The following is a 13,275-nucleotide window of genomic DNA, read 5'->3' on the forward strand; positions in this document are numbered from 1 at the left end:
CTTCAGATTTTCTAAGTGGTTTTGATAAATAGGCGTTGCAAGTTCACGAAAACATTTCAAGTGAAGTCAGGCATTTAAACAAAATAACACTTTACAAACCCAGCCAAGTGATGAATATTTTTAAAGAAAACAAAAATCAAAAGTGTCATTATCTCCAAAAACAAGAACATTATTATTTAATTAAGACGTGGCAATTCTCAGCCCACGATATGTTCATGAAAATATCGCATTTCTAAAACCAACATGGATTTTCAAAACCAAACGAATAATAATAATAACAGGTCTTCATTATTCATGCATTCAATAACCCGATTAACTGATACCCTACTTAACATGAAAAATAATGTAAAATGTATAACACATTTATTCCGTTCCATTTTTCTGTACTTCAATGGATCCGTTACTCATGTATGTTGAGAGCTTTTAAGTAGCCTAAATTGAATTTTTGAATAATTATTATACTGTAAATATAATCATTAAGCTGTCTTTAGACAGGATGCAGTTCTTACGTGGGCACACGTGCTCCACCTCTATCTGGTACAGTGTTTACATTACTATCACAATATTGGATTAAAATCAATAAAACTTATAATGTTTTCTTGATTGGTGTGCTCTGTTGACAGACGTCTTTTTACTATTCACTTTTGAATTCAGATGCATGCATATGTGACATTTGTGAGATCGTCACTATGCTACGCACAATACTCATGTGGGTCACGTGACTCACTTACGTACGTATTCATTTTGTCCATCCTGTGACCCCCTTTACGATTCATGTGAGTCAAGTCCAGGTCACACGTCCGTTTGTCCAAATCACAAGTAAGTCAAGTCGTTTTGGAAAGGTTGCAAGTCAAGTCACAAGTCATCAAATCACAAGGCAAGTCACAAGGCACTTGTCTATTCAGCAGTTGGTGTGATTTGTTGATGGGTATTCAAGATGACGGAAATTATTATCATTAATCAACACTTATATCAGAGGATGATTTAAGCACTTCCCAGCAAGTCTTGCGGTTAGCACAGCTGTGTGAGTGAACATGACACCACTGCCCGCCCACTGCATACACACGTGCATGGTTAAATTTGAATTTGGACAGATATATTTACAATAAAAACACGTTCAAAAAGTTGGTCGATTTCACATTTTATGTTATCTACAGAAGGTGTGAATTATCCTGCATGCATACATCACTTTAGATCTGAAATCGACCAAGTAATAATGACACACGGGCAATTCTAAAACAATATCTTTTGCACAGAGTTCAATGGGATTTAAAAAGTAAAGTGGCAGTTGAAACTCTAGTGATAACACTTTTACAGTGCATGATGGGGCTTCCTTAAATCATCCTCTGACTTATATATGGGCTCTAAACAATGAGCACAGCGCCTTACAAAAGATACAGGCAAAAATGAAGCAAGAAAACATACAACCAACATTAATACAAATGTGTTTTTAAGCAAACGCTTGAAAGTAGGCACAGACACCGCCCGTCTCCCTCAACTGGATAGGCAGCTAATTCCAGAGCCGTGAAGCGGCAACAGCAAATGAATGATCGCCAGCTCTCTTATTTGATCGTTGAACCAAGAGCCTATTGAATCCGAAGAGGAGCGGAGTTTGGGCTACTCCTGGCTCTATGGTGGAGTTCGTGGCCATATCCGTTTTACTCAATCAACCATTATTTTACTGCTGTATATGTCAAGGGCTTTCAGAAAAACTTGGGTGATCAATCTGAATATGCCTAACTGTTTCTGTAGAGGGCGTTTTTCAAAATGGCTGCCTACTACTACTACTTTTGAGTATATCTTAGCTCCAGAGGTACATAGAGATATGATTTTGGTGTCTACCCAGCAAACACAGAACGTTTTCGACATCATTCGCAAAAGGTTATAAAAGGTTGTCAGAAAACGTTTAAATGTCGGGTTATATAAAGGGTATATTAAGAGTATAAAACATTTTCATAACCTTAAAAAACATTATTTGATAACCTACTGCTCAACAAACAAAAATGTTTTACAGAAAAAGTTTAATGTCGGGTTAAATAAAGGGTATGAAAACGTTTTAATAACATTCTAAAAACATTCTTGAAAACTTGATACAAAACATTCTAAACAGAATGTTATTTTGGGGTTGAAAAAATATTTTGCGACAAAGGTTTGCCCAAAATATTTTCAATAACGTTTAAAAACGTTTTCATGACCTTTATATAACCCGACATTTAAATGTTATTAAAAGGTTTTGAAAAAACATTTTAAGAACATTTCTGTGTTTGCTGGGTTCGAATATTTTAACATAATGTTATTTAAGTATTGACACAATATTTCGCAAAAATGTTTGCAAAAATAGTTTGCAATAACATTTTTGAAAACATTTAAAATATTGTTGTAGTGTGTTTTCATACAAAACGTTTTAAAACGTTATCATGACCTTTATATAACCCGACATTTTAATGTTATTAAAACGTTTTTACCTAAACCAAAAGCCAAAATAAGTTTTTTTAAACGTTTTTGTGTTTGCTGGGTATACATATGGCCCTGCGATACAAGGTGGGGGTACTAATAAGTGGGTGGTGTGACATTTTTCTTAAAAATATGAAATGATTTTAGTTGTTTGATATGAAGATGAATACCTACAGCTTTCATTGTGATATCATTTTAAAGCCTATTCTTTCTGCTTTCATTTGACACCAAAACCAGCCTTCTCCACCAATTTTAATTAATTTTATGATTAATTATGCTAACGAGCATGCAGGTGGGCGGATATTGGGACACGGATATTGGGACACGGTACCATAGAAACGGTATGGGAAAAGCGGCATCCCAAGTTTGGTTGAACTTGATTTTATTCTACAAACTAAAAACATGTCTAAAGGAAATGTTATTTGATTAAGGAATTAATAATATGTCATAAGTAGTCTTATAAAACAAGAAACTTCAATTTAATTAGAAGGATTAAGTAACTAATGAGCTCAGATTCCTGATTTACGGCTTCCGAACAAAGAATTATTTCACAGAACTTATGTACCGGTACACATAAAATGTTAACCTCCCTATTTCATATCTAAGTGTTTTGCATAATTTATATTACAATGTATATTGTTAATTTTAAACATGTTCAAAATGACATTTTTATTAATTAGAAGGGTAATTAGGTGTCAATAAAGGATTAATTATTATGGTGCATTGTGGGGGGGGGGGGGTAATTTTGGTGAAGAAATGGCTGCAGAAAGTCGCAGTACCAATGTTGCTGAAAATTCAATTGAACCTGCTGAACCAACTGAAGAACAGCTTAATGCAAGGGATCATTTGTTGCTATTAAACCTGGTTCTGATTCCCTATGACTACCATTTGTTTGAATTGGAATCAGATGGAGTTATTACTGTTGATGAGCAAACACAAGCACAATCAGATTTGAACTACACTAAGATGATTCAGCCTTCCTGATTGATGTCATGGGAGCAATCCGCAGAGTGCCTCTATCAGGACTTACAAATTTCTTTGATCTGCTCTCAAAGTTTGCAGAAACAACCTCTCTGTATCATCACCATGGCAGATGTGATTATATCTTTGACATTTACCATGACAACCCATCGGTGAAATATACAGAGAGGTTTAGGAGATGCAGTGCAACTACAGTGGTACTGAGCTCAATTGAGCTATTTACACCAATTCCAAAGGACATGTCAACGTTCTGGCCGTCAAGCCAAATTAAACTGCTGCTGGAAACACTATAGTGTACATGCATTCTAGCGTGATAGGTCCATGGAAATGCATAAAGAGCCAACTGTTCTTAGCCAGCCATGCATTGACAGTAACAAATGGAAGTGCATAAAGATCCATAATGGAACAGAATATAACATGCAGCGCCTGCAGTACCAAGTTGAAGAGCAGATCTCCGTATACCCATGCATGTCCTAGATTGTGTCCGAGCTGGTCACAAAACTTGCGTTGCTGATACTGATGTAACAGTTGCCCTGCTGTTTTACATGGCTACCTTTCTTCACGAGTGTCTTCAAGAACTGTGGGTAAGAGCAGGGAGAGGCAACACTACACGTTTTGTCCCTCTCCACATTCTGTATGCAAGATTGGGCCCTCAGATGTACACAGTGCTTCCTGCGGTACATAGCATCACAGGATGTGACATCACCAGTAAAATAGGCACAAAGAAAGCAGCCCTCACGGCCAACCCTGTGGTTTACTTGCAAGGATTTGGCGCAACAACTCCAGGTCCGTCTTCTATCCAGCAGGCAGAACAGTACTTGGTGCAAGTCATAGATGCTGGAAACAAGTCCAGTAATTTTCTGCAACTCAGAGTACATCAGTTTCACTTCTCAAAGTCAGCTTCACACCATAGTCTGCCACCAACATCTAAAGGTTTGGAACCTTACATCTACCGTGCATTCTTCAATGCATATGCCACCATGCATGTTCTGGATACGCAACTCAACGTCCAAACAGCGGATATAGATCCACTAAACTATATGGTGTTCTACATGTGAATGGAAACCTTCTTCCTTCGACATCATGGAGATCATTGGAGCCATGTTGGAGGGTGGCGTGTCATTGCAGCAAATGTGTGTAACCTGTCCTTGCCGTGCAGCAATGGTAAAATGCAGTGTATTCTGCAAGTGTCAGAAATAGATAAAGAAATCTCCACAACTGACCTGATAGACAATATATGAACTATTATTCCGGGCTATTAATGAAGGTAATCAAGTTCCTTACAAATCAAATGGTAAATTGGTACGGTTTCCTTTCAATCACAACCTAAGTTTAACTGCCTAATGCCTAAATAATGACAGTTTTGGAGGCGTCTGAGAAACTCTGTCGACAGACGAAACTGTCAGGTTAATAGTCATGTGAGCTTAGGTCCGATTTGAATAGTGTTATACCATATAAAATGCATTTTAAGCATGAACAAAATCACGTAGATGTTAAACTTAATGAATAAGATATTCTTAATGCTCCCATTGGACATTATTAGACCTTATAAACAAAAATATAGCCACCAAACCTATGGCTCTTTGCTTATAAATAATGTTATAAATAACAATGTTAATTTTGGCGGCCATTTTGAAATTCAAGATGGCTGCCTCAAAGGAGGTGCCAGTGACTAAACAACTGGTCTTATTGAATTCCTTGGTATAGACGCCAAAATCGTGTCTCTACGCACTCCAGAAATTGTCAAATTAAAGTATTAATTTTGGCGGCCATTTTGATAAACGCCCTCTATAGAAAAAGTAAGGCAAATTCAGATCAATCACCCAAGTTTTTCTGAAACCCCTTGACCTGTACAACAATAAAATCATGGTTGACTGAGTAAAACAGAGATGGCCACGAACTCCACCAACTCTGTGTTTGCTGGTGGCAAATATTTTGACATAATGTTATTTAAGTGTTGACAAAATATTTGGCAAAAAATGTTTGCAAAAATAGTTTACAATAACATTTTTGAAAACATTTTAGAAATATTGTTGTAGTGTGTTTTCACACAAAACGTTTTAAAACGTTTTCATGACCTTTATATAACCCGACATTTTAATGTTATTAAAACGTTTTTACCTAAACCAAAAGCCAAAATATAACTTATTTCAAACGTTTTAAAAACGTTTTTGTGTTTGCTGGGATAGCAATAGAGGAATACAAATTATTTTGAATATATCGCCCTCGCACCTGTAATATTAGTATCTTTGAAAAGAGCGGTATTGTTATGAATCTAAATTGGGGAATTAGTCCAAGGGGAAAGCAGAGCGAGGTACCAGATTTGGAGTCCCAAGGGATTGGGGATAATGAACGGGAAAGGAAATGACTAACACGAAATGGACCAAATGAAACAGAAATTAAGTTTAAGAATTTATTATGACTTTACAGCATCAATCAAACTGATCAAAATACATAATGTGTGTTTAAATAATAAGTCTTACCAGAGTTACATCGCATCATAATAAGTATAATTGAATATGATTCACGTGCAAGACATGATGACAATATAATCGCCATCATGTTAACCAATCTAACTAAACATCATGAGCCAACCCTGAGCACGTCTGCATCGGTCGCAGGGATAACAAGGAGTGAAGTCTTTATTAACGCACAAACAAAACATCGCTTCAGTCAGTGCAATTGATGCACGGATATCAAAAACGTTCACTTGATGAATGGTTATCATGGCTTATTGCACTATGATCAATATTCAATTATCGAATGAATTTTCGTCACAACAGTATTGTATTCAATCTATGTTTGCTGACATACACACAGGTGATTTTTTGCAATCTGCTTGTAGTGCAGGGTGATCTACTCAAAAATTCTTTCTTCTATTGCTATGGTAGTTAATCCAATTTTTACGTCACTTCTACAATTTGTACAATATTAACGAACATGCGAAAATGTGAGTGGTGTTTTTGTTTTCAGAACTAATTCCATACCAAATTGGACAAATACTAGAAAGGGCCTCTTCATGGCAGAAAGTGCAACCCAAACTATTTGACTTCATTTTATCAAACCGTTCTATTAACTAATCAAATCGGCTGGAGAAATTGGCTTTAAATCCTTTTGTTAACACTGACCCATTTAGCATTCACAAATAGGATTGGTTTGGAATATAAATGGAAAAGCAATGGCGTTAAATAGACATTAGAAATCACTAGATTGGAATCAATTTATTCGTTCTGTTTTTGAATAATTAGGTCGCAGTGGCAAACATGAGCTTGGAGCAAATTTGAATAATAGTGAAAAATCTCGACTGACTGCGCTCACTGTCGCGGCTTTTATCCTGTATTATAATCGCGAACCTTCGGTACTCCATCTTTCTAATGTAGCATGTATAAGTACACCACACTACGCCATGAAGGATTTCGGCTTTAAATTTCTGAAATTAACTTTAGGGTGGAAAAACCCATCGTCTCTTCACAAGACTTCCCAATCCGAGTTACAAAATGAGAGTTCTGACATTTTCCTCACATGCAGTAAAATCGATACTTCACATTGTTCGGGCACATTGTATTGTACATGTACACTAGTATTTGTGTTGTTACGAGTCGTACTTGACTCAAGGCCAAAATCACCTTTTACCCGAACTCACACGAATGCACAACACAAATACACTGTTTGATTAAGCTAACAAAATCTAAGTCTTTAATTGAAAGTAATGTAGGATTGGTACAATATATGACAACAAAATGAACATATAAAATAATCACACAATCACAGTAATGTTTTCAGTTATTGGTACTTAGCCAGCATTCTTCTTCTTCTTGAAGATAACAGAGTTCTTGCAATGTTCTGGATGGACGGCTGATGTATATATCCCTAATCACTTGTCCTGCGAAATCAGCATTTATAAATCCTTGCATATAAAATCCACACACGAAAATGGTGCTGCTTTCTCCCAAATACTAAACTCCTTGCGTCGTTCTCCAAACACGTTTATAACTCCTTGTGCAGTTCTCCAAATACTAAACTCCTTGCGCAGTTCTCCAAATCTCTTTAATCCTTGCGCCGTTCTCCAATACTAAACTTGGTGCTATTTCCACCGTTCACACAATATCTTCAGGAAGCAGGACTGCCATGCAGTTGTCCCCTCTTATTTTGACAGTTGTGTTGCTCCTTTAACCAGACTTCAGCAAATTGGCAGAAGAATATATATTCCTTCGTGGAAGAAGTACGTTCTTTGACGTATTCTAGATCTTCTCCGACAACACCGGCAGGTAGTAGTGCATTGACTACTTAAATTAATTCTGGTTAGCAATTTCCTTTCTTTGAAGGAATTGGACTGTAAGCATATTAGCTATCTAGCCCAGATCAACACTATTGTGATGTGACAATAATTGTGTTTACATTTTCTTATATATCAAGCAATGGGAAATCCCAAGTATTAATAGCCAAATGTGATCTTGGGAATTCCCAAGCATTTATTATAACATTAACCTTTCTCATTACATCACTTCCTTAGGGGAATTCCATTACATCATTTTATTAGATATGATTCAACTTGTTTTGCTCAATTTGAGAGGGGTATTCCCCCAAAATGTCATCACTCATGTAACTTTGTAAACAAAGATAAATCATCAAATTAAATAACTGAGGGCACATCACAGTGTTCATAGATGCTCGCCAAGGTGGGATGCGGAAAACATATTAATTATCAATATAAAGACAGCTAGACCTACAAAACTTTACTAAAAAATCCTTATTCGACCCCAGAGTTAACAAGAAATTTAAAGATCAGATTACCATAACAGTGAACCTGTGCAAACCTTGAGTGGAGTCTGATGGAATTGTATAGATATATAACCATCTTTTTAGGCTTTGGAAAAAAAGTACGAACAATTTAAATAAATACTATGCCTTCAAAAACCAATCAATTGCGACTCGATTGAGTAACACGGATCGTTCTACTGATTATGATGTATAGTAGAGTTAATATTCATTATATTCCTTTACCTAGGCTGCAGTTTTTACACAAAACTATCTGATTAAAAACACTACCACTCGGCTATATCTAAAAGGTAATCAGGCTTCCCTAACCCGTGTGTAACAGTGTCAGAATCTAGTCCAAGTAAATCACCTCAATCTCTTAGGTCGAATTTGCAACATTTTTCACAAGATAAAAGAGTAGCTTTACAGCAGGGGCGTAGCCAGCTTTCTTGGTCGGGGGGCGGGGCCAAAATAAAATGTTGGGGGCACAGACGAAAAAAATTGCAGTGGCATCATACAATACATAGAGACTGTATGTCTTCGAGCTTCCCGAAAAGGGCCTTATTGGGATGATGTGCGCGCGTAGCGCAAAAAAAATGGTATTTTACTCTATTTTCGCCCATTATCCGGCTAAAAAGGGCTTTATTGTTACAATGTGCGTGCGTAGAGCGGAAAATTTTTGTATTTTACACTATTTTGGCCCTGAATTTTGCTAGAAAAGGGGCTCCTTGCCCTTTTTCTTTTCCTTTGCCCTCCTGATTTTCTCTTTCATTTTTTGTCAGAGGGCACTTTTTCTTTCATTTTTTGGTCCCCTGCCCCCTCCCCCCCACCCACCCCCGCTGGCTACGCTACTGCTTTACAGACTGCACGTAATTTTGCTCAAACTAATAGACAGTCTAATTCTGGGAATCCTCAAAGTGCTGTGCACACTCGGGTAGATTGGTGAAACCTCCAAAGAAATTAACATTATGATTTTGAAGTAATATCAAAATGAGGGGAATATTACTTTAAAATTTAGAATATTTTATGCTCATAGTAAGATGTACCCATGAGAAACACATAAGCAATTTAATTAAGATTAATTGAGCATAAATGAAGGCAAATTATTAATTAGTCTGTCATGGGAAAGAGATAGAATGTGAATTTATTTAATTATGTTTCAATGTTTGATGTTATAAATGTTATGTGAAGGTCAATGTAAAAATTAACACATGTAAAATAATGTGGAAGAATATGAATTAATCATCTGGGAGAGAGTAGAGCAACCGTCACTTAACAAGAAAGGGGGACTGAGACACAACTTATCTCACTCATGGGACCGGGCTATCAAGACGATCCCTAGCCGTCTCAAAGTATCACATGACCAGCCCAGCGGGTCAGTTGCCTGATGAAGTCTGATGGTTTCAGACGCAACGTAGCAAGTTGCAAAAAATGTAAGTTCCAGTATTTGATTTAATTCAAAACCTTGTGATTTTAACGACTGGATGACTGAGAATATTCACTAATATGAATTAATCATATTAGAGGAATGAAATTAGAATGAAATTGAAATGTAAAATGAACTTATAATGATGAGATGCCAGTTGAAAATGAGAAGGATGTAAGTTGATGGTATTAAGAATGAAAATTATTCGTTAAAGGGGCATTTCGTGATCGACAGCCTCATCCCCCACTTTTCTCAAAAAAGTTGAGATTTTTATATCACTGGAAACCTCTGGCTACATAATGTTTATGTACAAAATATTTCTTGCAGATTAATTCGTTTTGCAAAGATATCGTGAAATTTGAATTTCGTTCTGGTCACCAGAACGAAATTACAACGCATTGTCTATGGAGCAGTGTAATACACATAATCATGCATAACTCGCAAACGCAAAATCGGAATCAACTGAAATTTTGGGAATAGGCTTTTTTTTTGGTTATGTAATGAAAAATGTCATAAAAAAAGAATGTTAGGATCACGAAACACTCCTTTAAAGGATTTGACTTTGTAAACTGTTAAAAGGAAAATGAGAGGGTAATTTATAGACAAGATGGTAATGGAGTGAAAAAGAAATAAGAGATACATGCATTGTATTCATCAGCTAATTAATAGCATTATTTTACAATATTTAAACCAACCTGAGGAAAAAAACAACAACAAAAATTAAACTTAAATTTTTACATTTTTTACAGCATACTACTTGTTACATACAACCCAATGATATGCGATTGATGAGGACATCATCTTGGAGGAAGGGGAGTTATGTAACAGTGCAGAATGTTGATGGGGGATCCGTACTTTTTTGTAAAATATTCTTGTTTGGGAAATTCAGATAAATTCGGAATTACGATTAATTCCGAATTCACGATTTCGGATTCCGATTCCTTTCACAAACGGCTATTGCCGAATCATTCCGAGTCATTTATCGGGAACAATAGAATTGCGAAAAGATGCAATCTCGACCAATCACAGTTCGGGATGCTTGTGAACTTCCAATAAAATCTGTAGCGCGAGCTCTCACCACATACGCATCAACATGGGTTGCTTATCATTTTTGTTCTCCAGAGTTTTACATTATTTTATGTATCTGCACCAGTATGAAGAGTAATAAATATTACTTCGCCAATTAGACATTGTTTCCAGACCAATTTATTACCAGTGGCCTACCGTTTCGTCCACGTTTTACACGTGAATTAAAGTAGCAAATTTTATTCTAACAACACTTTTAGAAACATATCAGCACTTTTAGAAAGATGTCAGCATGGCTCACTGCGGTGTGGTGTAATGTAAAAGATAAGCAGGTCATTCACTGAAGAAAATGTTAAAATAACGCCAAAACATAAGTGCTCCCTTGAGACTGTCCCAACAGCCCAACAGAAAAACCTTTCTCCACATTTTTGTCTTTGGGAGAGGGAAGGTCAGTTTTGCACTCACTCGCTGATGAGCGGAGTGCACTCTGAAAATTCCGCACGCTTGTTTGATGTGGTCATTAAATTTATTTTCTAGACCTCGACAATACCAACAGATATCACCCTAATATATACATACATTTTAAACTATTTTTAACATAGATTTTCGTTTCTTTATCGACTTATTCATCTTTTCTGCTTTTTTTTGTAATTTTTATTCTATAAACTGTATATTTGTGTCCAAATTGAGGGCGCTATTTATTTTAAATTTAATTTAGCCAAATATTATGTAAAGTTATTCCTTACATGTCATGCTAAAAAGTTTTTTCAAACTTTCCTTGCTATTTGTTACTCTTTTTCTGATGTTTCAATGCCATTATACCAGTGTCTAATTCGTGTAAAGATGAAAACACGATTTAAGATAAAATAGTGCCATCAGTGTTCACTTTTACTTTAAAAAGACGCAGTTTTAGATGTTTTAGATGTTATGAAACAACCTTAAAATAATCGGGAGATCATCTTTTGTGCGATGACTTTCCCACCTCCTGGGATACATTTAGGGCATCTTATACCCACTAGTGTGACGTATAGACCCAAAACACACATCACATACACAAACCCATATCAATAATGTGCTTTGACCTTGACCATGGTGACGTTTGAAAAATGGCTTCAAAATCGAAATTTTGGCCTCCATTTTCCCCTCCCCTCAAGATGTGGGTGATAGCGGATATTTGTATTGAGTGAATTTTGTTTACAACTTAAGGAACAAATTTTGTAATGAAAGATCAAGCACAATTATCAACAATATTATCATCATATCCAATGTTTTCAACAATGCTGATTATATTCAACTGATCCTTTAATTCTTTTGAAGAGTGTATTTCTATTTGGTGGTGTGAAATCGTTAAACGATGGTACTGCAGATCGTGGTAACCCTACGCTATAGTTAAACGTATATTGTATTCATGGCACGGGGGACTACTCTCGCTTAGACTACCCGTCCCTGAACATTAGTTCTTTGAGGAAGTCTTACAATAATTAAATTGTAACATTTATACACAGATGACTTTATGAGCAATTACGCACTCTTCTTTTCACCTGTCTGTCGGCCGCGTCTCGTAAAAATCCGGGAATCTTTCATTTGATTCTTTTTCTAATGTTTGAGGTTGATGGCAGCGCATCAGTTGTAATACAATACACCGAGTTTTCCGCTGCATCCCAAGAAATTTCTCAAGAGGCACAGATTCATTCAAATCATTACTGTTACTTTTCAAAGTCATCATTGATTATAAAAATATTTTCACATGAACTGTCATACCATAAAAGATTTAATATTTCAGTCAATTCGTATGACAAGTTTGATTTTACTATTTGTTTTCTTAGCTAGCATTGCTTTGCCTATCTCACTTCCAACAACACTCACTATAACATGGGAATAATGCCTTCTGCAATTCCGTGCCAACTGTTCGGTTTTTAAATTTTTTTGTAAGTTTTAAAGTTGTACATTGATTGTAAGATGTAGTCTAAGTTGTACTTTTAAAATCATTGCAAAACGCTTTGTTCATATTTATGCTATAAAAGCGCTATATACGTAAATTCCGTTTAATGGCGTTTATCGTTTATTGCGCAACAAATGAAGGGTTTCACACTGTGTAAAGAAATGGAAACTCATTGACAAAAATGCTTGCCCTGCAGTTCTGGGTTTAACCTACGCTGATGTTTGTCTTTACGTGCTTATTGTGTAATAGGTAAGTCACTGGTGGGTGTGTTTGTGAAGAAAATGATATAACACGTTGACTCCCTTTCTGAGGATATCCAGAAACAGGAAAGTCGGTTTATCCTTAGTGTTAGAGAGCACGAAATTAGAGTTAGGGTTAGGTAGGGTTAGGGATACACCGGTACGTCTACCTCGATGTTACAATCCATATACGTAAAATCCATAGTACAATCCATATACGTAAAAATTCGTCCTTGCCCGCATCTTCGTATATACATAGGGATATGTAGGTGTGCACTGTTAGGACGGTTGAGTAAAATTCTTACCCACCCCTGAGTTTCACATGGGCATCCATTTTTATGTGTAAAATATCAGTTTTGTTTTCATGTTATTCTTTCCCCAAGAATACGTATTCAATATTATCCAACAAAAAGAATGAAATTTTACCCAACAGAAGGGTCGCTCATGTT

This window comes from Amphiura filiformis, chromosome 2 (assembly GCF_039555335.1).
Source record: "Amphiura filiformis chromosome 2, Afil_fr2py, whole genome shotgun sequence".
NCBI classification, from domain to species: domain Eukaryota; kingdom Metazoa; phylum Echinodermata; class Ophiuroidea; order Amphilepidida; family Amphiuridae; genus Amphiura; species Amphiura filiformis.